Here is a 27,331-nt window from a genome sequence, read left to right as displayed (position 1 = left end):
CTGATCAGCCGTGCTTTTCCAGCGCCACACTTTTTGACTCTAATCTCCAGCATCTGAAGTCCTCACTTTCTCATGTCAGCCCGACCAAGTAATAATTGAAGTTTCCTTCCGTAAAGGACATTAGTGAACCAAAGGGGTGTTTCTAAAATCAACAATGGATTCATTTGACTTCATTAGACTCTTAATTCCAGAGTCTATTGAATTCAAATTATACCATCTGCCGTGGTAGGATTCAAACCTGGGTCCCCAAAACATTCCCTGGATCTCTGGATTAACAGTCTACCGATAATACCAGTAGGCCATTGTCTCCCCTAAGGCCAGGCTAAGCTAAGCATGTTTGCAGACAGTGAGGGAGAAAACTCTGATGCCGATGATCATGACATGATGCTGAGTTGCAGCACCTAACATCAAGGCAACTGAGTTACCAGTCAAGAGCAACTGAGAATAACACACTTCTCTCCAAATAGGTATACTATCACCAGGTCAGAATGAGTTGTCAAACCTCCAAAATGATTTGTTGATGGTTGGATTTTAAATCTTCTTAATTCACATTTTTATTGTTTGTTGGTAACCTCAGTCAGTGCAGAAGTTGAACCTGTGTTGTTGGTGCCCCCCCCACCCCTCATTGTAAACCAGCCATCCAGGAAAAAGTGAGGACTACAGATTCTGGAAATCAGAGTCAAAACATGTGGTGCTGGAATCATCTTCCTGCTCAAGAGCTTATGGTCGAAACATCAACTCTCCTGCTCCTCAGATGCTGCCTGACCGGCTGTGCTTTTCCAGCACCACACTCTTTAAAACCAGCCATCCAGCCAACTGAGCTAAAAGATACCAGTGTGGTGGTGGTGGATGAGCAGGAATATCATAGGGGATATTGGAAGAGCTGATTATCACAGGAGACTGAAGAGAAAAAGAAGGAACATCGGTGAAAAGGGAGATGGTTAGGAGAGGTGGGGAGGATATATAATGTAGAGGAGGAGGGTAGAGTGTGAACAAATCAAGGGAAACATTAACAACCAGCATCTTTCTCTTAACTGGCTCATCTCGAGGGCCAGCAGAGAATGTGCAGTATAAAGGGGAGGGTTCAAGATCTCTTCCTGCACAACGCAATTATATCCAACAGAAACAGAAATTGAAGAATATGATTGCACAAGGTCTCATTTAAAGGCTTGGCAATGAGGGGAAGCTTTTGCTACAGATTAAAGGTGAATAAACAATTCCGTGTCTCAAACATAATTTCTCTCAGAGCGAAGCACTCGGATACACCAACAGTGACAATGATGGTGGAGCTGGTGGGAAGCAGAGAGTATTCCACATGCAGCCATGCAGGAGCATTCACAGGTACATGTATCTGAAAGTTAAGGGCATAGGGATCAGGCTGTTCTGCCACCTGTGGAATTCTAAAAGCAAAGGAATGTGGATGCTAAAAATCTGAAACAAGAACAAAATATGCCAGAGAAACTCAGCAAGTCAGACAGCTTCTGTGGAGAGAAAGCAGAGTCAACATTTCAGGACCAGTGATCCTTCTTCAGAACTCATTGTTGTGAGGAAAAGATGGGATATACACTGAAGACAGGGATTGGGAGAATGGTGTGAACAACAGGTGAAGATGGAGCCCATATAGAGAGAGAACACTTGTTGGGCAGACAAAGGAATGGATACTGTCGAGCCTGGGAGAAAGAAAAGTTGCTTATGGGGACCATTAGTGAGTGAAAATGGGTTAGCTGCAATGAAAGCAGCCGAAGGTCATCTGGAAACTCTGGTCAGCATCTCATTTCCATTTGGGGTCCCTGCAGTTGTCAGGACTCGATATCAAGTTCAATAATTTTCGTGCCTGAGCACCTTCGTCCATGTCCTCCCTCCCACCGGGCCAGACCTTGTCAAAACAGTGTTAGGGGTATACATAATGCGAAATGTTAAATTCATTGCTTTTGGATCCAATATTCTATCATAATAACAATCTAACTGTTTGAACATAGGACAGAAAACATTTCTTCTGGTATGCACTATCACAAATTTCCATATGTACCAGTTTAGTAAATGATTCATTGTAGGAACAAAACATTGAAAATGATTTGACATAAATCACTGAAAAGTGCACCGTCAAGACTACAACAATGTCTCATAAAAGTTCAGGGATATAACTTTGATATCCGTTACAATCTGGGCTACTTCAGATACAATGAGGGGTGTACCAAAGCCAAATTAGACTATGGCTGTTCGGCTGGATTTACAAAAAATTACATTAGAAAATATCATCAATATCAATCCAGATGACTATTGGTCAACAGTAAGAAAAAAGACAATGAATGATTCACAACTGAGGGCATTTTGGAAAGTTATTATCAAAGTCTGGCCTGATGGGATACAAAAGGTGCCAGATGCGCTCCAAGGGATTTGGCCAGACAAGGATGAGCCAGAGGCTCTCAACAGGCATGACTTTCAAACATAAACAGATGCTTGTAGCTGAAGTTCTTTACCAAACTCTATTGCCTCATTATACCAGAGGCATATGGGCATAGGGTGAAAAAGGCCCCTGTACAGCTCATTGTGTATTGCTCAGGTCACAACAGAAAAATCGAGAAGACAGTGAGGGTGTATCAGGCATGTCAAAGTCAGCCACCACATCAACAGAAAAAAATCTCTCTACCCTCACAAGATTCCATTATATCTTTGGTTGAAGCTTGTAACAGATTTACTTACTATCCACGGTGACAATTGTCTTCAAGTCACTGAGTAATTTTCCAATTTTCCAACCACCAGACATTGGAAGGATAATGTAACTACATCCATGGTAATCACCACAAGTATAAAGTGCATTCCATTCAGTGTACCTGGAGAAAATATTTGAAATTGGACCATACTGCACTAATAGATATTTTATGGACCTAAAACACCTTGCATTTGTACTAAAAGAGGTCTAAATCATGTGACAGCCTCACCACATTATCCCACACCCAATATTTTTGCTGAATGAAATGGTTCATACCATTCAGCCATCTGTATGAAATGAGCAACTAGACACCATCTCCATATTGCCATGTCACACTTCAGAACAATACCTCTAGGTATGGGCTTTCTATTACCAGCAACAATCACATTAAAAAGCAAGTCAGGACACATTTGCCAAGTCATTAACAGTCCAATTTCCCGTAAATATGGGATAAACATCTTGAACATTCAGGAAGAATAAAAACAGCACTCAGTTGACATCTTGGTGTGGAATTATCTAGTTTGTGAGAGTGGTAAAAGGTTTGAATCATACATCCCATCCAGGGAACATGGTCACCCACAGAAGTACTCAGAAAGTGCAGTGAACCTTAAACCCAAGGAGTCACAATATCTAATGGAACAATGAGAAAGAGGAATAGAAAATAATTTGGGGAATTGTACAACATTCTAACATTGAGCATTCTGATTGTCACAGAACACCACATGAGGTAAACTCAGGGAATGAAAATGTTGAACGCAACCATGAAAATAATCTCCTCTTTAACAAAAGGCAAGTCACCAAAATATCAGTGAGCCAAGAACAGTCAGTTGATAAATCTAGATCACAGGACAGAAAGACGATCATGAGATCTGGAAGGATTATTAAATTATTGATTCATTACACAACCACTTAAAGTTTTAAACAGTTCAATTCTTAAACTCCTAAGCATAGTGACTTATTTTTGGAGTGATAGTTCTCACAATCAGCCTGAGATATATTTATTTTCATTCATGTATGTTATAGGGTCTTGGAGAGAAAATGGCATATGGTAATATCATTTTAAGAAGAACATGCTGATGAGCAAATAGCCTTGATGTAATACATGTCACTGACAGCTATAGACTTGTTCAGTGTGCAGTACATATTGCGAAGGGAGAGCAGCTATGCTTCCCTGTAACAACTAACCGCAATAACAAATGTGTCTGCTGAGCAATTTTATGACATAATAAACTGAACCGTGGTCCTGTTTCCAGTCCTGTTGTGAGAGTGGATTGTCTGAGAGTGAACTCAGAATCACAGCAAGATATAAATATGACATGATCACTGCACAACATTAAACAACTACAAAGAGAAAGGACCAGAACACTTCTTTATTATTTCATCCTGTGAATTTGATCACCTTTTGGAGTTATTGATTATGTGTGATAGCAGCTTAAATCACTGAAATACAACCTACCTGTGTCACATATAGAAGGCCAAGCAGATAAAATAACAAACAAACACCAGCTGTCAGAAGAAGGTGCTTTGATCGGAGCAATATAGGGAACTGGTCCTGCAGGGCTGTCATAACTGTTTCTGATGGAAGAAAATGTCAAATGAAGTGATTAATTAATAACTTGCACAATGACAGGACAAAACACCACTGGACACACCAAAGCCCTGGAGTTTGGAGTAAAAGGTTTCTGCATCCATTTTTCTAGCTCTGAGATATGTATTTTTCCCCCAGTTGTGTTCCTGTTGCTCTGATGCAGAGGAAAACTGCATCATTGTTATCCTCAAATACCATGTGGGGTGTTTCAACATGAGTGAGTTTCAATATGAGTGAGTGAGTTTGTTGACCATCCTGCTCCCTGTGAGGCAGGTAAATAAAAATCCCCATCTCTTGAGCAGCAAGATCTGTCTCAATTAAATGCGAAGGGATAAATTCTAGGCATGAGAGCAAAGAAAAGATATAGAACATTAACATCGAGATTGAAAATCACCACAATAGATATTGGGCAGAGGAACATAGGAATTAGGAGCGAATGGACAATTGAGCCCTTCAAACCCACTCTACCATTTGTCACATTCATGGCTGTTCTTATTGTGGTCACAATTCCTGCCTGTTTCCCATAGCCCTTTGTCCCATTTTTCATCAGACATATCTATTTCTTTCTTGAATTTGTTGATTGATTCTGCCTCCTGTGCACTCTGGGCAGTGAGATCCACAGATTCACAACCCTCTCAGAGAAATAGTTTCTCCTCACCTCAGTTTTGAACCTACATCCTCTCAGGATATATCTATGACCTCTTGTTCAAGACTGTCCCACAAGGAGGAATATCTGTTCCACATCTACCTTATCAATCCCCTTGAGCATTTTATGTAAGTCAATCAGATCGCCCCTCATTCTTAGATTACATTACAGTGTGGAAACAGGCCCGTTGGTCCAACAAGTCCACACCGACCCGCCGAAGCGCAACCCACCCATACCCCTACATTTTACCCCTATACCTAACACCTAATACTGCGGGCAATTTAGCATGGCCAATTCACCTGACCTACACATCTTTGGACTCTGGGAGGAAACCGGAGCACCCGGAGGAAACCCACGCAGACATGGGGAGAACGTGCAAACTCCACACAGTCAGTCGCCTGAGGCAGAAATTGAACCCAGGTCTCTGGCGCTGTGAGGCAGCAGTGCTAACCACTGTGCCACCGTGCCGCTGGAGTTCTTCTGAACTCCAGCGAGTACAAGTCCAACGTATTCAATTGTTCCTCATATGACAGCCCTTTCATCCCTTGAATCAACCTGGAGAACCTCCTCAGAACTGCCTTTAATGCCACCACATCCTTCCTCAAGTAAAGAAACCAGAACTGGACACAATACTCCAAGTATGGTCTCAACATCATCTCATATAATTGTGACAACATTACTTTTATAAACCAGTTCTTTTGCAATAAATGCCAAGATTCCACTTGCCTTTCTTATTATATGCAGCACCTACATACCCACTTTCTGTGATTCATACACAAGGACACCCAGATCCCTCTGCACTGAGACACTTTGAATCTGCTTCTGATTTAATTAATAATTTGCGATTTTATTATTCTTGCCAAAATAGGTAACCTCGCACCTATCCACGTTAAATTCCATCTGCCAGATTCTAGTTCATTCTCTAGCTGTGAATTTTGCTTTGTTACATTCTGTCCCTCCCGGCAGGTCATTGATATAGATTGTAAACAGTTGATGTCAGAGAACTGAACCCAGCAGTACCGCAATAATTACAGTTCACCATCCAGAGAAGGACCCATTTATCCGATCCCTCTACTTTCTGCCAGTCAGCCAATCCTCTATCTGAACCAATACTCTACGCCAAACACTCTCGGATCTAAGCCTCTGGGCCAGTCTTTATGCAGCAGCTTATCAGTGTCTTCTGGAAGTCTAGATATAACACATCCACTGTATCCCCATTATCCAACTTGCTAGTTACATCCTCAAAGAATGCCAGCAAATTTGTCAAGCACATCTTGTCCTGTATGAAACCATGCTGACACTGGGGAATTGAGCTTTGTATTTCCAAGTGTTAGTTATCTCCCTTTTCATTGACTCCAGCAACTTCCTCACGATCGAGGTCCAACTAATTGATCTATAGTTTCCCACATTTTGCCTATCCTTTTTTCGAATACGGGCTTCACATTTAAAATGTTTCCAAACCACTGGCACCTTTCCAGAATCCAGGAATTTTTACAATATAGTAACTAATATATCTCTGCTGCCACCTCCTTTAATACCTTAGGATGCAGGCCATCAGATCCTAAGGACTTATCTGCCTTTAATCCCATCAGTTTATTTAATACTTTCTCCTGAGTTATAGTAACTTCACCAAGTTCCTCTATTGTAACTGCAGATTTTGGGAAGAAATTATAATCTTCCACTGCAAAAAGACACAAAATACTGCTTTAGTGCCTCTGCCATTTCTGAGTTTCCCATAATTACCTCACCATTTCCATCCTCTAAAGGGCCACCATTTACTTTCACTACTCTCTTCCTTTTTATATACTTATAGAAGCTTTTGATGTCAGAGCTTATAGTTTTTGCTAGTTTCCTTTTATTGATCTCCTGATTCTCCAGAGTGTCTCTAACATTTGCAGTATGATATGCCCTAGTTTTTGTCTTTATGTTATCCTTGACCTCCTTGTTAAGCCGTGGATTATCTTTTACCTTTCTATCATTCCTCTTCCTCTCAGGAATATACTTTAATTGACAGGTATTTAGTATCTCTCTGAGCATTTGCCACCATTTTTCCTTTAATATTTTTCCTCAGTTCCCCAGGGCCAACTGCTTTCTCAGGCCTGTATAATTACCTTTGGCCAACATTAAAACTCCTGTATATGACTCTATCTTCACTCTTGCCATCTGAATTTGAAACTATAAAAGGTAGTGATCACGCCTTCCAAGATGATCCTTAACTTCATGATCATTTACCAATCCTTCCTCATTACACAATACCAAATGTGAAGTAGCCAGTTGGCTCCATGACACGTTGCCATAAGAAAGAATCCCTCAGACACTCTATGAATCTTCCTTCAATACTATCCTTGCCAAGTTGATGAATCCAATCAATATCCAAGTACAAATCACCCATAATTACTGTTGTGGCTGTCTCATAAGCCATCATTACTGCCCCATTTATACTAAGCCCTACTTTGGAAGTACTGTTTGAGGGTCTGTAAATTATTCCTACCAAGGGGTTTCTTCCCTTGCCTTTTATTTCCACTCAGATTGATTCAACATCTTGGTTCGTTGTGCCAATATCATTTCTTAATGCACCTTGATATCTCCCTTAACCAATAAAACAACTCCATCTCCTGTTCCTACTTGCCTATCCTTTTGGAATACTCATTATCCTTGGACATTTCACTCCCAGTACTGATCTTCCTGCAACCACATTTCAATAATCTTCACCAGGTGGTGTGACTGGTCTCTATTTGTGTTGTCAGCTCATCAACTTAACTCTGAATGCTGCATGCTTTTGCTAATAAGTTCTACTGGTTTGTCTTTCTCTTTTAATATTTGCTCATACACTCTCCATCCTTACTTACTAATTCCTAATAACACTGAACCTCATCTCTCTCATTTACTCCAACTCTCAACTCACATGTTGATCTTCTATGATGCCTTCCCTCACCATCGCTGTTAGTACAAATTGTGTTGTGAAATCATTTGGATGTTGATGCAACTTTTCCCCAATTTTTATTTTGATGCAGGTACTAATCATTTAAGACTAAGAGCTGCATTCTTCTTTCAGACAACGAGGAAACAATTGCTACAAAGAAATGTTATGTGTTTGTCCACTAACATCACCAACAGCACTTTTTTGCTCAACACTGTCATAATTTCTTCAAAAGAAATCATTTGTTTAAGTGATGCAATGCCATTTTTACCTAAACCTGCAAACTGTGTGTCAATTCCCAAAGTGAGCAGCATGAAGAAAAATGAAACACACCAAAATGGTGCCCACGGTAACTGTGCAAGGGCCTCTGGGTAGGCAATGAAGACCAAACCAAAACCTGAACAGTGAATAGAATTGAAACAACATAATGAACGTTGCTATTAGCTTGTTGACATTCATTTCATTTAATTTATTACAGTTGCCAATATTAGCCAACATTTGCAAAACTATTCATGTCACCAAAGTTGTGCAGATATGTGTTTACAATATAAAACATTAGTTATTATATATTTGTAATATTAATCACTCTCAATTCAGAAATTATAATATTTAGAAGCAGTGAACACTGAGTTCAGAGTGACATTTGCAATCTAAGCAAAAATTGAATCTCTCGGATATATTGGTGAAACTGGCATTTTAAAGCAGGGAATAATGTTGGAAAGTAGGGAATGGGAGAGAAATAATTGAATAGATAATTTAGAGTGTTTCTTAAATGGTTGGGGATTGTAAAGTGTAGTTGTACAAAGAGACCTCAGTCTCCTTGTTGCTAAGTCACTGAGGGTTAACATGTGTGTTCAGCAATCTATTAGGAAGCCTCATGGAATGTCATCCTTTATTGCAAGAGGATTTGAGTACAAGGATAGTGAAGTCTTGTTTCAATTGTATAGCAGCTTGGTTAGGCCACACCTGGAAATTGTGCACAGTTTGGTTGCTTTTTCTCAGGAAAGATGTCAATGCCATAGAGGGAGTGCAACAAATGTTCAGCAGACTTGCTCCTGGAATGGTAGAACTGTCCTATGAAGAAAGATTGGGAAAACTGGGCCTGTATTCTCTAGAGTTTCGTAGAATGAGAGGCAATTGCATTGAAATTTACAAAGTAGTTAAATAGAACAACAGAGTAGCTGCACGTAAGATATTTCCTCTGTCTGCAGAATCTAAAACCAGCAGCCACAATTTAAAACTAAGGGGGATGCCACTGAGGGCCAAGCTGACGAGAAATTAGTTTATTCAGAGTGTTGTGAAACATTGGAATTGTCCAGCACAGAGGGCTGTGGAGGTCAAGATTTGAGTAGATTTAAGGTTGAGATTGATATATTTCTGATTCTCAGTGGTGTACAAGGTCAGGGAATGGATGGAGTAAAAGGCATTGAAGTGTTCGATCCTTCATTATTACATGGAGTAGTGAGGCAGACTAGACAGACTGAGTGGCCTACCCCTGTTCCTATGTTCCTGCCTTGGTTCAGGCTGTCAAACTACTCAGTGCTCAGATTATTGGAGTAATCAGACTGGTGTGTGAACTGTGTTTTATTGTAACTTTACCTGGTCATTAATTACTTATCACAGCATCACCAACCGATACAAGTGGCTTAGCACAGAACATTTCCATGTCTCTTGCTCTTCATATTAAACATTTTTTAAAATGTACTACTGTCAAATTGAATATTTGAGCACATAATATGATCAATAACTAATCGTCAATAAATAAAAATTGTCTGATTCACTTAAAAGCATAATATTATGGAATTCAGTCAAAATTTTCTTCTTAAATAAAAAATGTGGCTCATATGAAATGTAATTCTAAGGTAAATAACAAATCTTACAGTGGATTATAATGTTAACTGAGTGCTTTGAGATTTACTATTCTGTGATTATTTCAAAAGCTCACTTTTAAGAGCTAGGGTTCAACCCCAGGCATTCCACTGCATTATTCAGCTCCAATCCCTGTCCAGTATAAACCAAACATCACGGCAATGTGTCTTCAGAGCCTGGTTATCAATTTGGATCTGAGGATTGATTATTGTGTCTGGACACTGGAATCACTGGGATGTTGGATTGATTCACTTATAGAGAATAATTAAAGCTTTCTGACTCTTGATCATTTTAACAGTTCTGGTTTACCTGACTCTGCAATGTCTGAAACAGGTTTGTCTTGTATGTGAGCCATGTGTCCCAGGATGGAGAAGACGACAAATCCAGCAAACACACTAGTAGCACAATTAACAACACAGACAATGATGGTATCTCTGCAGCAGTTATTGTGGAACTTGTTGTAGGACGACAATGCTACTAAAGTGCCCCAACCCACTGAGATAGAAAAGAAAATTTGAGTCGCAGCATCTTTCCAGACCTGGTAAATACAAAATAGAATAGATGTCTGGAGGGAAATGAAACACAAATATGTACAACAGATAAACGACATTAATTGTGAAGATAATGAGAACTTGTGTGGTTAATCCATGGTGAACTGAGCAAAGTGGCTCCCTGTGGATTAACAGTAACTCTTCTTAAACAGAACAGTCATCATTACTGTCGATTATTTACAGTCAAATTCCCTCTGGGATGTCAGACACAGGTCTTTCTGGTATAATGCATGTTTCACTAACACAAATTACCTGTACCGTGATTGATGAGTGGGGACGCTGTTTCTAAAGAGCAAAAAGTTAAAAAGTATGTTTGCTAGAACGTGATTACATCGGCGACACTGTAAGTGCTCTTTGTGTTGCGTGATTCTTGCATAGCGCAGGGTCACATGGAACGTGACTATCGCACTATCGAAGACGTGACTGTACACTCTTTCACCAGCCATGGTTTTCAGTGACTGACTCACTTGCAGTATTGTACTGACCACAGTTAATTCCATTCTTTTCGTGAAAGTAACAACAAAGAACACCTTTTACCATAAATAATGATCACTCATATTGTAATAATATCACAGTAGCTTAATATCAACAGGAACCAGTAAAATTGCACTGTAATTTCTAGGATTATGTAAACAATGGTTAAATGATTTAAATGGAAATCAAAATCCAATTCCTGTCAGAAAAATTAAGCAATAAATAGTGTTCACCATTGTCTATTCACAAACACTGCTGTATCTTTGGACTGAATACAAAATTCCAGCCATCATTATCCAGTATGCATTAGGACACTGTCAGCTTCACAAATGTAGTATTGCCTAGTCTGCCTATTTGCATTCACTGGGCTCCGTGACGTTTCTGTCCTTATGCTGTCGACTGAATCACCTCGGAGATTTGTTTCAAGAAACATGACATTGAAATAGCCTTTTAATGACGTGCCAAGCATTTACTTACTGCCAGTCACAATTTCTGGCACTTAAACTATCTACTGGAAGAATGGAATCACAGCATGGAAGTCACCCACTCAAACTTACACTTCCTTTTCTGTCTCAGTCCTTGCATTGTTATATTCCAAGTACGATAATCTGACTGGTTCAGGATATAAACAGTTACTTTCCAATGTTCGCTCCAATGTAGATTTCAGATGTAGACAACGTTCTTTCATTTCCATCTCCCACTTCCAGATACTTGCAGCACCAAATATCATTGACATAGAATGGATAAGGACAAGGCTCATCAAGAGTGGCTCTTTCTATTGCCGTGATACAGCAAAATGTGGGTCAGTATTTGCTTTGTAGGTCAATGAGGCATTTCACCTGAAACGCCTGAATCATTTCAAAGATTTCAGAAAGGAGGAGGCATGAAGGAAGAATTCTATTGCATCCCAATCCCTGTCATAATTCCTCATCAATTTTGATCCTCTCGTCCATCATAGCTGATGCCTGACCCTCTTTCCTGTTAATGGCAGGATGATATAGACCTTAAACTGACTCTTTGAATTCATCACAAGCTTTGTTAAAAATTTCCAAGAATTGAATTAAGGACTCAAAAGCAATACATTGATTTTAAATCAATGATGAAAGTGAGGACTGCAGATGCTGGAGATCAGAGCTGAAAATGTGTTGCTGGAAAAACGCAGTAGGTCAGGCAGCATCCAAGGTGCAGGAGAATCGACGTTTCGGGCATGAGCCCTTCTTCAGGAACGTCTATTCTCCTGCTCCTTGGATGCTGCCTGACCTGCTGCGCTTTTCCAGCAATACATTTTCAGTTTAAATCAATGATGACAAGCTAACAAAGTAATGTGCTGAGGCATGAATCGATTCAACTAAAAATACTAATGAGACTCAATCATTCATATTGCTGTATTTACCTCAGCATCAGCCAGTCTGGAGAAGTCTGACTGCTTCCGATGTAGAATTCAATTCCTTTAGAAGCTCCCTCCAGGGTAACCCCTCAGATCAGGAGTATGGTCAGAACCACATAAGGGAACGTCGCAGTGAAATAAACCACCTGAGCATGGAGAGCACCTTGTTAGATTTTCCTGTATTACTGGTAAAACAGAAGAAAATAAAATCTCGAAGCAGTACAAGGCCATGTGGCCCCACCATGCAATAAGATTCTGGCTGATCACCCTGACACTTACCCTCTCCAGAACCTTTGACTCTCTTGTACATCAACAATTTGTCAAACTCTGCCTTGAATATATTCAATGAACTGACCTCTACTGCTTTCTGAGGAAGAGTATTTGAAAGATTAAAAATTCCTCTTCATCTCTACCTCATTTGGAGACACCTTATTTTGTTACTGTGTTCCCTGTTCGACATTCTCTGAGAAGATCAAGCTTTCTAAGATCATTTCTCGGTCTTCTAAATTCCTGAGTACAGGCTCAAACTTATATTGTAAAAAGATATTTTCAAAAGAATTAATACAAAGAAGTTCACTGAACTTTCTCAATACAAATACACCTCTTAACTAAGGAGACCAAAACAGTAGCTGCTGTACCTTTGTAGCAAGATTTGTCTACTTTTATACATTATCCCCCTTGGAATAAAGGCAATATTATCCAACCAAATGGCAAATTAAACGGATTCTCATCAATGCATCGAAGGGAACAGATGACAAACTGAAGAGGAATAGTAACATGGAGGATATACGCAGGGATCGCGTTTTCATCTAGTTCACAGGGTTTGTATGTTGAGACTTTGTTTTGTGAAACCTTGTTATAATGTGCTTATTTAAACACTGCTAAACCTATAGACATGGGGATATAAAAAAATTGAATTTAGGCAACAAAATATGTAGATTTTTATTACAACAAAATGGTTTCTCGATTTAAAAGAATACTATAAAATGGCCTGTGACTCATACTGCTGAACATACTGCTGATTTGCAGAATTAACTTGCAGTTCAAAGATAAGAGGACAATAGAGTTTTCATAAGATAAATACTGACACATTAATTGACCATTTGAACTAACCTTGAACTAATACATGGCATGACAATTTACATAAATTAGATATCCTTCTTAAAGAAAATACCATTGGATTAGCCTGTCTTCAATCATATCACCATATTACAATTGATTGGACTTTTTTTTGTAATTAAGAACCCTTTCCCAGGAAATATCATTGGATTAACTCACTGTAAATCATGTCACCTTATTATATGTGATTGGTCTTTCTTGTAATTAAGGCTGTACTATTTCTTTAAAAACATATAAATAATATGTAATTTTCAAATGTAATTGCGCATCTTTTCCCCAGAACACAGAAGCTTCAATCTGCATCAAGGTACCTTAATTGAATAAACTAATGACCCTTGCTTTTTGAATAGACCGCATTTGTCGATTCCTTTGACCGATCTCAAACCAAGAGGCCCCTCTTAAGGTGACACAGATCTTCAGACATAGTAACAGAAATTACACAATGAAAAGAATCAATTAAAGGTAATTCTTACCCAAGAAACTCAACTCCTCACTGGGTAGGTACATAAAAGACACAGCAAGTTGTTCCTGACGTCAAGTTGGACCTTAAGAGATTTCTCACCTGATTCTGCATTAAATCTCACCTTAGCACAGGCTGCTCATGTCACTAACAGATTGCACCCACAGTTACTGCTACACAGCTGTTAAAACATATTCCTTCAACATTAATAACTACTAAAGGCACATTACACTGGAATGTCACATGTTGTGATATCTTCTAACAGCCTTAAAATTACATTTGCTCTTTGGTTTGGAACCTATCCAACAATACAATGGGGATGAAGGTCATAGCTTTGTTCGTTAACCTCTGTTGTCCTCCAATCTATCACAGAATCTTCCTTTTATTCACCGACCCATATTCCCCATGTCCATTGTCTTAAGAAACCTCTTAAGCTGCTATTTATTTCTCTCGGTCAGATGAAAGTCCATGGAAGTGAAATATTAGCTCGGTTTGTCTTGACAGGTGCTCCACAAGCTGTTGAGCATTACCAGCATTTTATTGTTTTCACCCAATGATTATTCCTCAGGTCTCAGTCCCATCCTCATGTCCAGACAAATCTCATTTCACTCAAATAAAACCCTGATCCTTTCGTGTTCAATCCTTCCCCATCATCGCCACCCCGCCCCCCCCTCCCCCCACACAACCCCCGATCCTTCCTCAGCCTTCCATGGCAATTGGAAATTCGCCCAGAATTGCAGTGTCAATGAGTGAACCATTAGAATGAGGAACACATTGCAGGGGTTTAGGGAAGTTGCTGTTCTTTCCCTCAGGAGAAAGATCTTCAGATCTCTCTCAGGCCTGAAGTGTTGATGGACTATGAATCTCCCATTTCCCATAGAGACACTGTTAACATCACCTGGAAGATAAAGCAGACACTTCACGAATTATTTATCATTTCTAGCTTTACTGTTACTTTGTCATGAGTTTTAACTCTATTTATCACCAATCATTTACCTTTCCTGAAGATTTGATTCCTCTTGATAATGCTGCCCCAACTAGCAGCCAGGCAAGAAGCAGGCAGAGGGCTAAATACCAGATTACCTCCCCAGCCTCATCCATTGAACTGGAACAGCGTAAAACTGCGTTACTAAAGAAAATAAGAACAAAAACATGTAGTAAGGACACTCTTCATTACACACAGATGTTTTTAGACATAGTGCATCAATGTATTTAACAAACAGAGTTGTGTAATATCTGCAGCATTGTACTTATTTCCAGTATTGCTCACTCGGGCCCTGGTGAGGATTGGAGATTTCTGATCCATTTGGACAAGATCCATTGTTTTCCTGCAGCTGTGTTATATTAATGATTTCAAAATATCCATCAGTCAGAGTGAGATTGCAGAGTGTCTCTGGAAAATATGTTTCAGTATTATACATCAATATGCATTCCATTTCAATATAACCAGGGTCACCGTTTCACTCTGACTGAATTAGTTAATCCTTTTGATTACATGGGTAAGGTCATGCATAGATCAGAACACAGAGGTACAGTCCATGCACTCACTCTCAGCACAGTCCTGCTGTGGTGCTCAATCTGCTTAATCTCTTGTTGGATAAAAGTCTGCCATAAAAGTAATCAGAAAACCAAATTAAAATGGTACTGTATAAAAAGTTACTTCAAAAGTATTTGGTAGTAGTTATTGTAGAAGACTTTAAGGATTATAATGGGCTGGATTATCCAGGGAAGGGGAGTCTCACACACCTTGCTACACCACTCCTTGTTTTACAAAATGAATGTATGGAGCTCCACATTTCTGAGCGGTAGATTCAATACAGGGCTCTCTCAGAAATGGGGAGCCACATTTCCACTCTGACAGTGCACTCACAGCACAGAGCCTGCCAGGGGAAAGCAAAACCCTTTTTCACAATTGCTGCCTTCTCACATTTTAATGTTCCTGACAGCTGCTGTCAAACAGGAAGTTCAGGATTACCTTAAGATTAACATGCTAGTTTCATTGGCAGTTATGAAGGCAAATGCAACGTTAGCACTCACTTCAAGACAGCTAGAATTCAAGAACAGGGATGTACTGCAGAGTCTGTGTAAAGCTTTGGTCATGCCTCATTTGGAATATTGTGAGCAGTTTTGTGCCCTGTATCTAAGGAAGGATGTGCTGGCATTGAAAGAGATTCAGAGAAGGTTTACAAGAATGATCCTGGAAATAAGGGCTTATCACACGATGAGCAGTTGAGTACCATGTGTCTTTTCTTGAGGGTGTATCTCAGTGAAATTTTAAGAATACTGACAGGCCTGGATAGAGTAGATGTGGAGAAGTTGTTTCCATGCATAGGAGAGGCCAGGATCCCGGGGCACAGTCTCAAAGTGGAGGGACAACCCTTTTGAACTGAGGTGAGGAGAAAGTTCTTCAGCCAGAGAGTGACGAATCTATGGAACTCATTGCCACAGAGGGCTATGGAGGCCAAGTCATTGGGTGAATTTAAGGCAGAGATAAAATAGTTCTTAATTGGTAAGGCGATCAAGCATTACAGGGAGAATGAGTTTGAGAAACATATCAGTGATGATCAAATAATGGAGCAGACCTGATGGGATAATTGGCTTAATTCTGCTCCTATATCTTATGGTCTTATGATCTTACGGACATCCATAATTACTCTGAGCCCAGATAAACCACTTTGTTGAATGTACTCTTATCAATTCACTTTCAGAAACTAGCAATGTAAAAGTGAAATTTCAAATAACGTAAATCTCAAGGATAAGATGAAATGATTGTTTTCAAAAATTTCATTGTAATTTTAGCTCAAAAATAACTTCTTCATATCTGAATTATTTTTGGCAAGATGTAACATTCCAAATTCTGAAGTAGAAGATGTAGAAATCGATCGCTACTTGAGTGAGTCCTAGCCTCCAGAGATAAGGAATTCCATCACTGAATTCTGAGGGTGTATAATGGGAAATCCATGTCTTCTGGGTGTTGATCAATGTCCCTAACTGTATGATATTAGACAGACAATGATTCTATTCTTTATAAATTAAAAACTAAAAAGATGACTTTGTCACAGATTTTGAAATACTAAATGGAACAAATAAGATCAAGAGTCATCGAGACAGAGAGATGTACAGCACAGGAACAGACCTTTCAGTCCAACTTGTCCATGCTGAAAAACATATCCGAAATTAATCTAGTCTAATTGCCAACATTTGGCCCACATCCATCTCAACCCTTCACATTTATATACACATCCAGCTAACTTTTAAATGTTTTAATTTGTACCAGCTTCCATCACTTCATCTGAGGCAGAGAAAAACTGATTTCTATTCTTCTGGAATATTGGATAATGGAAATGTCCTAAAATTTAGAGAGTATTTTTGAGAATAAAGATATGAAGCTCTTCAATGCAAAAATACAGGACTGTGGGTGATCCCTGACAGTATTGTACAGACTGGGACTGTGGGTGATCCCTGACTGTATGGTACAGGCTGAGACTGTGGGTGATCTCTGACTGTATGGTACAGGCTGGGACTGTGGGTGTTCCCTGACTGTATGGTACAGACTGGCACTGTGGGTGATCCCTGACTGTATTGTACAGACTGGGACTGTGGGTGATCCCTGACTGTATTGTACAGACTGGGACTGTGGGTGATCCCTGACTGTATGGTACAGGCTGGGACTGTGGGTGATCCCTGACAGTATTGTACAGACTGGGACTGTGGGTGATCCCTGACTGTATGGTACAGGCTGAGACTGTGGGTGATCTCTGACTGTATGGTACAGGCTGGGACTGTGGGTGTTCCCTGACTGTATGGTACAGACTGGCACTGTGGGTGATCCCTGACTGTATTGTACAGACTGGGACTGTGGGTGATCCCTGACTGTATTGTACAGACTGGGACTGTGGGTGATCCCTGACTGTATGGTACAGGCTGGGACTGTGGGTGATCCCTGACTGTATGGTACAGACTGGCACTGTGGGTGATCCCTGACTGTATGGTACAGACTGTGACTATGGGTGATCCCTGACTGTATTGTACAGACTGGGACTGTGGGTGATCTCTGACTGTATGGTACAGGCTGGGACTGTGGGTGATCCCTGACTGTATGGTACAGACTGTGACTATGGGTGATCCCTGACTGTATTGTACAGACTGGGACTGTGGGTGATCCCTGACTGTATTGTACAGGCTGGGACTGTGGGTGATCCCTGACTGTATGGTACAGGCTGGGACTGTGGGTGATCCCTGACTGTATTGTACAGACTGGGACTGTGGGTGATCCCTGACTGCATTGTACAGACTGGGACTGTGGGTGATCCCTGACTGTATTGTACAGACTGTGACTATGGGTGATCCCTGACTGTATTGTACAGACTGGGACTGTGGGTGATCCCTGACTGTATGGTACAGGCTGGGACTGTGGGTGATCCCTGACTGTATGGTACAGGCTGGGACTGTGGGTGATCCCTGACTGTATGGTACAGACTGGGACTGTGGGTGATCCCTGACTGTATTGTACAGACTGTGACTATGGGTGATCCCTGACTGTATGGTACAGACCGGCACTGTGGGTGATCCCTGACTGTATGGTACAGACTGGCACTGTGGGTGATCCCTGACTGTATTGTACAGACTGTGACTATGGGTGATCCCTGACTGTATTGTACAGACTGGCACTGTGGGTGATCCCTGACTGTATGGTACAGACTGGCACTGTGGGTGATCCCTGACTGCATTGTACAGACTGGGACTGTGGGTGATCCCTGACTGTATTGTACAGACTGTGACTATGGGTGATCCCTGACTGTATTGTACAGACTGGGACTGTGGATGATCTCTGACTGTATTGTACAGACTGGGACTGTGGGTGATCCCTGACTGTATTGTACAGACTGGGACTATGGGTGATCCCTGACTGTATTGTACAGACTGGGACTGTGGGTGATCCCTGACTGCATTGTACAGGCTGGGACTGTGGGTGATCCCTGACTGCATTGTACAGACTGGGACTGTGGGTGATCCCTGACTGTATTGTACAGACTGGGACTATGGGTGATCCCTGACTGTATTGTACAGACTGGGACTGTGGGTGATCCCTGACTGTATTGTACAGACTGGGACTGTGGGTGATCCCTGACTGCATTGTACAGGCTGGGACTATGGGTGATCCCTGACTGTATTGTACAGACTGGGACTGTGGGTGATCCCTGACTGTATTGTACAGACTGGGACTATGGGTGATCCCTGACTGTATTGTACAGACTGGGACTGTGGGTGATCCCTGACTGTATTGTACAGACTGGCACTGTGGGTGATCCCTGACTGTATTGTACAGACTGGGACTGTGGGTGATCCCTGACTGCATTGTACAGGCTGGGACTGTGGGTGATCCCTGACTGTATTGTACAGACTGGGACTGTGGGTGATCCCTGACTGCATTGTACAGGCTGGGACTGTGGGTGATCCCTGACTGCATTGTACAGACTGGGACTGTGGGTGATCCCTGACTGCATTGTACAGGCTGGGACTGTGGGTGATCCCTGACTGTATTGTACAGACTGGGACTGTGGGTGATCCCTGACTGCATTGTACAGGCTGGGACTGTGGGTGATCCCTGACTGCATTGTACAGGCTGGGACTGTGGGTGATTTATTACTGTATTGTGCAGACTGTAGTTGATGTCCAGGATCACCCACAGCCCCAGTCTGTACAGTATGGTCAGGGATCACCTACAATCCCAGTTTATTTAAAAGTAGATTTTCTTTCAAAGTTGAAGTATTTTGTTCTCTGTTTCAGAAATTTCAACTTGACTCACGTCAAGATTTCACATTAAGCCTTGTCAATTCACACAAGAGGTAACCTTTGATAGTGACATGAGACATCCTGAGTTAAATAGTGTTATTGTGGAACATGAGATGAAATTGAAAGAGACGAGACATTTAAATAAATGCAACAAAAACTCTGTGTGTCTTAGAGTCAGACTGTGTAAGAAATATATGTGAGCTGATAGATATGTGGAAAAACTCAGAAAAAGAGAATAAGTTAAGAAAATGATAGCTTCAAAAAACACAGTGATAAACAGAAAATGGAGTCGGTGTGAGACACAATACAGGGATGGAGAGAGATACAAACAATGAACGCAGTCAGAAAGAACACAAGACAGACTTATTGACAAGGTGAAAGTAAAAGTGAGACATGTGAAAGACTGTTAAATTCTGATGTTTCAATATTTATTTCTGACTGACTGTCCTGCTATTCCAGTGACTCAGTGCCATGATTCCTGCTGCTGCTTTCTATCTAAGTCTTTCTGCTGTATGGTCACAATGAGGATGGTCACTGAAACTATTGTCCATCTCTCTCCCTCACTCAGACTGACAGAATGAACAATGAACAGTCGGTGTGTACACTCTCCCCAGTAGAAGCTAACACTGTACCTTTGGGGGTCCTGCTGCATGTTTCATCTGCTCCCCACCAACTGAAGCAGTCTGCCCATGACAGGGGTGATTGGAAGGAAGCAAACAGGTAGTACAGACTGTAGTCAACGATGCAGTTGTACGAAATGTTGGACATTGTAATCAGAAGCATCATAGCAATCCCCACACCTGAAAACAGAAGAAAGAACAGGGGAGTCTGGTTTGTGAATTATTGATTTAAAATAATGTATTTGCCATGCATTTGGCTGGTCATTCAGCCAAATTGTATTTTCTTTCAGTGAGCACAGGACAGAACAAGGAGACTGCCCTGGCTGACCATACCTTTGGGGAAATATCGGTTTTGTTTAATCGATTATGTTGGCTGCTTCAACATTCAGTGTCCAACAGTAAAGATTTCAAAGGCTCTTTGTATTAAACAGGAAATGTTAATTATGTTATAGTTCTATGTCAAGATTACAAGAATGATGTTCCTTGTCTACAACTTTATACGCCCTCTCACTAATTCTTTAGGACACCATTATCATCGTGAGTGGTGATAATCACACATGCCCAGTCTTAGGCCATAAGGTCATGAGATATAGGAGCAGAATTAGACCATTCATCCCACTGAGTCTGCTCTGCCATTCAGTCATGGCTGATGTTTTTGAACTTCATTCTCTTGAGTTCTCCCCATAACTCTTGAACCCCTTACCAAGAACCTATCTATCTCTGTCTTGAGTATACTCAATGACTTGGCCTCCACAACCTGCTGCATCAATGGGTTCCACAGAATCACCACCCTCTCGCTGTGGACATTCCTCTTTATCTCAGTTCTGATGAGTTGTCCCTTCAACTTGAGGCTGTTCCCTCATGTCCCAGTCTCTCCTACTAGTGGAAACATCTTCTCCAGGTCTACTCTATTCAGACCATTCATTATTCTGTAAATTTCATTATTCTGTAAATCCTTCTAGGCTCCATTGAGTCCTTAACTGTTCCTTATTTGACAATCCCTTCATCCCTGGGATCATTCTTGTAAACCTCCTCTGGACCCCTCCAAGGCCAGAACATCCTCTCTGAGACATGGGGTCCAAACATTGTCATATATTTCAAATGCTGTCTGACCAGAGCCTTATACAACTTCAGTAGCACATCTCTGCTCTTATATCCTAGCCCTCTTGAAATGAATGTTAACGCCAATTGAACCTGCATGTCAACCTTAAGGGAATCCTAAACTCCTACCCTTTATGTTTTAGTTTTCCAAAGCCTTTCCCCAATTTTAAAATAGTCTTTGTTTCTATTCGTCTTACCAAATTGCATAACTCTCACAATTTCCCACCCTGTATTCCATCTGCCACTTCTTTGCCCATTCTTCTCACAAAGTACTTCTGCAGCCTCCCCACTTCCTCAGACCTTCCTGTCCCTCTACCAATCTTTGCGACAACTACAAACATAGCAATGATGCCTCCAGTCCCTTTGTCCAGATTGTTAATGTATAATGTTGTGTTCCCAACAGTCCTGGTGGATTTATCCCTTATCTCTGCCCTCTGCAAGTCAGCCAATCCTCTATCCATGTCTGGATGGGTTACTCTTTGAAGGGTCAGTGTAGACTTGTTGGGCCGAAGGGTCTGTTTCCACACTAATCTAACCATGTCAGGACCTTTCCTCTAACACCACCGGCTCTTATCCCATTTAGTAGCTTCATACATGGCTCCTGATTTAAGGCCTTCTGGAAATTCAAATAGATCACATCCATTGGTTCTCCTTCATCTAACCTGCTCATTACCACCTTAAAGAATTCTCACAAATTTGTCAGACATGACCGACCCGACTAACTCAGCCTTACTTTACCATGCACTTCTAAACCCTCCATAATCTCATCCTTAATAATGGACTGTAAAATCTTACAAATGATCAAGGTCAGACTAACCGGCTTATAGTTTCCTCCCTTCTGCCTCCATACCTTCTGAAACAGGGATGTTACATTAACCATTTTCCAGTTGTCTGGCGACTTCCTTGACTCCAGTGATTCCTGAATGTTCACCAACAATGCTTGTGCAACCTCCTCAGCTATCACCTTCAGAACTCTGAAGTGTAGTCCATCTGATCCAGCTGAATTACCCACCTACAGACCTTGCAGCTTCCTCAGCACCTACCCCACAGGGATGGCCCCTACACTCACCTCTGCCTCCTGACTCTTGACACCCTGCCACACTAATGGTGTCTTCCACCAGTGAAGACTGATGCAAAGTCCCTATTCACTTCCTTCACCATTTCTTTGTTCCCCATTACTAATTCCCCAGCCTCATTTTCTAAAGGTCCAATGTCCACTCTCACCTCTTTCTGACCTTTTATGCATCTAAAGCAACTCTTGCAATCTTCTTTTATATTACAACCTGCTTATCGTCAGATTTCATCTTCTTCCCCCTTATTGCTTTTGTAGATATCCTCTGCTGGTTTTTAACTGCCTCCAAATTTTTAGACTTCCCACTAATTTTCACCACATTGGATGCTTTTCCTTTTGATTTTATGCTATTCCTGACTTCCCTTGTCTGCCGTGGTTGCCTCATCCTCCCTTTACTATGTTTCTTCTTCCTTGGGATGAATTTCTGTTTTGCCCCTCAAACTACCCCCCAGAAACTCCTGCTATTGCTGCTCTACCGTCCTCCCTGTTATGGTTCCCTTCCAATCAACTCAGGCCAGCTCCTCCCTCATGGCTTTATGATTACATTGACTCAATTGTAAAGATCTTACACCAGATTCATGCTTCTCCATCTCAAACTGAAGGGAGAATTTTATCATATTATGGCCACTGCCCCCGATGGAACATTCACCTTAAGCTCCTTAATCGAGATTTCCTCATTACACAGCACCAAATCCAGAATTGACTGTCCCCTGGAGGGCTCTATCACAAGTTGCTTGAACAAATCACCTCGTAGGCATTCTGCAAATCCCTTTTTTATTGGATCCCCTACCAACCTGATTTTCCTCGTCCAGTTGTATATTGAAGACTCCCATGATTATTGTAATTGTGCATCATTTTTTACATGCCTTTTCTATCTCCTGATTTATTTTCTGACCCATATCCTGACTGCTTCTGTGAGGCCTGGACATAACTCTCGTCAGGGTCATTTTTGCTCTGCAAACCCTCAATTTTCCAAGATGGCGACAGTGTAGCAGGGCTGCATGCAGACTCTTATCTAGAGCTCATCCACTTCCATCTACTTTTTTAAAATCTTTTAATTTCTGCTCTGTCTTGATTTTTTTTCTTTTCATTTCTCGTTTCTTTGGTGGGTTGGTCGGAGGTAACAAGAGTAGGCTTTACACAGAGTGGTGGCAGCCTTCCGGTAATTGGAGGTGGCAGTGATGGTAGCAAGGACGTTCTCCTGCTCCTCCAGCAATCGGAGACAGAGGTGATGGACTCTTCAAGGTCCCAGTGGAGGACAGTGGCAGGAGCGGGAATCTTGGCATGGCAGCAGACTGGCCTGTCAGTGGAATGAGGCACTCAGGCTCGCAGTAGGCCCAGAGCGGGGACACCTGGTGTCACCAAGGCAGCAGCGGAGCAGGACACTCCTGGCTGGAATCACGGGAGGCCCGGAGTGGGAACTCCTGGTTGCGGGGCCCAACACTCTACCCAGTATTGGAGGCAGCAGTGAGATGGGCCCAGCAGTGATGAGATGGCGCCTGAGGAATGGTGACTCCTATAACAGTGGGTCCAATGCAGACAGCTCCAAGGCGGTGGAGATGGGCGAGTGACACAGGTGTGGCATCTCTCTCCAGGCTCCCTTTGCAAAGGAGATGTGAGACAGTCACAAACTCCCCCTCCTGAAGCCACTTTGTAGGCAGCATATGGTGGTGCAGAGAATCCAGGCATACGTGAAGAATCTCACAGGTACTACCCTTCTAAATATTTCCCTTATTTACCTTCAACCTGAAAGTAGCCAATAATAGTCAAGTTAGTAGCTATTATCAACCAATGAACTTATGCCTTACCAGTGATGTCACTCTGCTGTGTTAGGCCCCCAATCCTGGGTTTCAATTCATAATTTGTATAAAAAACCTTACAAACTATGAGCCAAAAAGCCAATAGACAGCATGTTCCACATCTAATAACGTGTATGGCAGATCAGAGTGCAACATTACTACGCAAGTTTGGCTTTAACCTTTGTCAGGTAAGGGAGGTTTATTATTATTTATTAAATCATCACTATTACTTTTTTGAATTTGCTGTGACTGTATTGATAAAATAAACATTCACCTTGTAACATAGGCACAGCCCTCCACACTGCAACAGGCCCGAGGCTGGCAAACTGACCAAAGGAACACTCCAAGAAAAACAATGGTATCCCAACAAGGGCCAGCATGACAGAGTAAGGAATAAGGAATACACCTGGAAAATAGCGGAAAGGATTTCAATTTTCAAGCTGAAACTCCATGCTTACACTGTGTGGGTTGGATTAAAATTTACCCTGAAATCTCTACGAATGCCCAAATTCCCATTTTGTGAATTTCACTCTCTAACACAATCAGATATCTTTTCAGGTCACTTTACACAGTTATGTTGTGACATTTCTTATACATTTATCCTTGGTTTCCATCAATCCAATGGTGTGGGTTGTGAAGAGCCCTGATTTGAGCAGGTTTGATGTACAAGCCTGAACACAGGGCCTGACTAAGGAGCCTGCTATTCTGAGGATTTCACACACTGTGCAGTAAATATATCTGATGTGGATGGCTCATGCATTATAAACAATATCACTTGAAAATATATTCCAAATTAATAAATGAACCAATTACTTTGGTTTACAAATAGCATATATTTGATGCATCATATTGCTAATTTTAAACTATTACCTTGACATATCTCCCTCTTCATAAGAAAATAGTATACAAACTTGTTAGCTGTGGGATAAAATTTACCATTTCACATTGGAATTGTTTAATCCTGCATTATTTACTGCATTATATTTAGTGCAATAAACATTTGTTATTTACTGAACTACAATTTTCAGGATAAGTCAACAAATCGATCCATTTAGATCTGCCTTTCTTACTCTCCGATATTTTTAATTTGTCTACCATACCTCCTCCGTTTTTGTAAGCCAGGTAAGGAAATCTCCAAACATTCCCAAAACCCACTGCATTGCCAATCATTGAGAGCAGGTAATCAGTCTTCGAAGACCAGTTACCCCGTTCCACATTCTCATCACCCACAGCACCATGTTCATTGGCGGTATCCTGGGAGAAAGAATTGAAATGGCAAGTTCAGACATTAATCTTTCTCAGACTAAATCTCAAGTGAAATGTATAGTCACCACTCCCCACGACTATCGGAAAATGGTGCAGTTCTCTATTTAGCAGCAATGTCTGTCAGGTTAGAAACAGCCAGAGGTCCACAGAGAGTCTACAATTCACAACGATCAAAATCTACAAATCAACAGTATCTCTCATTGTCTTACATGGGTTTTTACTGTTTTGTTTTGTTGAAATACTCACCGTGTCCTGTGGAGGGTTTGGCCGATTGTCATTCAGTAAGAACCGAAATAAATGCCTTCGGTCCAGTTTCGGACATCAATGAACTATTCTTCCACTTGCACAAGAATTGGAAGTAAAATGAGGACACTCCTTTTGGCCAAAAGTCCTCCAACTTCTCATGAATGGATTATTCTTGTTGAGTCAGAAGTCAGCCTCTTACTGTGTTTCATAACAGGTGTAACTCTGCTTAGCTAATCATTCAATTTCCACACGAAACATTTCTATTGAGTTAACTGATTTGTTTTCAGAACAGTTACGATCAAAGTGCATTCGTTCTCTGTCCTCAGAGTTTGGGCAAAGTGCTGGTTTTAAAAGGAATAGCTCCCAAGTGAATCCAAACCAAGTTGAACTTCAGTCAAAGAAAAGCTATCTAAGATTTCTTCTAAAAATGAACGGGTCTTCTCCCATATTAGAAATATTATTGTCATCCCCTGCTGCCCGAGTTCATTTTACATAAGGAAATTTGAATTAGTTTTGAATGTGTGGCTGTAGTTTTTTAATCCTTATACAAGGTGAAATGTACATGGGAGGAGAAAGTGAGGTCTGCAGATGCTGGAGATCAAAGTTGAGACTTTATTGCTGGAACAGCACAGCAGGTCAGGCAGCATCCAGGGAACAGGAGATTCGATGTTTCGGGCACAGGCCCTTCCTCAGGAATCCATTCCTGAGGAAGGGCCTGTGCCCGAAACGTCGAATCTCCTGTTCCCTGGATGCTGCCTGACCTGCTGAAATGTACATGGATTTGGGAAAAACATGATTGCGTGTCCATTGATCTGGCAGTCTCACCTCTCACCAAATGTTTAAAGTTGGAAGATTATAAGAGAGAAGTAAATCTGTGTTGCTTTCTTAGCATTCCATCATGAAATGTTATTGCCTAAATTATAACTGTGCTTACTAAAGTGACGTGTAATAGTTCCATAGTTGGAAAAGTTAAGTAACTATTAAATAATATGGTTCCTACACTGTTGCCTCTGACTATCATCAAGTCACAAATAGAAAGAGCAGCACATTAATATTCAAAAAGTCTTCATCTGTATTGGAGTAGGTTATTGATAGGGTAAGGCAATATTCTGAATTGTATGATTATATAGGGCTCTCTCAGTGTGAGATCCAGAGCTAATTACCGAAAAACTTACATTGCTTTCAAATGTTATTTACTGATCAGCTCAGCCATCTGGCTGGCTCGTTAGAAACTTTGCTAGGTGCATGATCTTTTGGCTGAATCACAAACACCAGTGGAAGTGTGATGATTGCATATAAAAATACAACAAAAAGTGTCTTTTCTTGTGCAAAAAGCAGTGTCACCACATTCAGCGCCATCTTGAAAGACTGAGTTTAATGCAAAGTTTTACTGCTTTTGAGTTCATCTTTCCCTCTTCTTCTTGTTACACTCCGCTCCTCCTCCATTCACTGCTTGACATCAGCCAGGGTCTTTGTAACGGGCTCCAGGATCTTGTCATTGGGCTCTGGGTTCTTAATTATGGACCCACCATTGCCACGTCTCCCACAAGCCTCTGTGTCTGAGCTGGAGCCATGGGCCTGGTCTCCTACATACTGCTTTCCCTGCGAAGCTGCCACCAGTCATCGGGATCCTGGCTCAGGCCTCATCTGTGACCTCAGTGCTAGAGCCAGAGCCAGCCAAGGATCTGGGACTGCATGGGGCCC

At 41.3% G+C, this 27,331-nt stretch overlaps 2 pseudogenes across 2 annotated transcripts in view; one reads left to right on the top strand and one right to left on the bottom strand.

Annotated features, from left to right (window-relative positions):
• Positions 1-27,331, top strand: part of LOC148148841 (sodium- and chloride-dependent neutral and basic amino acid transporter B(0+)-like) — a 430,083-nt pseudogene that overhangs the window by 188,477 nt on the left and 214,275 nt on the right. The gene's annotated exons all lie outside the window — the stretch shown is intronic.
• Positions 2,633-25,667, bottom strand: LOC122557085 (sodium- and chloride-dependent neutral and basic amino acid transporter B(0+)-like; annotated as a pseudogene). Its single transcript, XR_015758692.1, has 9 exons — positions 25,628-25,667; positions 25,216-25,369; positions 24,390-24,521; positions 20,156-20,323; positions 14,724-14,856; positions 12,155-12,294; positions 10,046-10,274; positions 4,170-4,288; positions 2,633-2,834 (listed from the first exon to the last, which is right to left on the bottom strand). The product of XR_015758692.1 is annotated as a sodium- and chloride-dependent neutral and basic amino acid transporter B(0+)-like (transcript).

The sequence above is a fragment of the Chiloscyllium plagiosum genome, unplaced genomic scaffold, assembly GCF_037043375.1.
Source record: "Chiloscyllium plagiosum isolate Xiang-an unplaced genomic scaffold, Cpla_swu_hap1 HiC_scaffold_11, whole genome shotgun sequence".
Taxonomy (NCBI): domain Eukaryota; kingdom Metazoa; phylum Chordata; class Chondrichthyes; order Orectolobiformes; family Hemiscylliidae; genus Chiloscyllium; species Chiloscyllium plagiosum.
The sequence above is the reverse complement of the archived record's forward strand: the minus strand, read 5'-3'. Positions and strand labels throughout refer to the sequence as shown.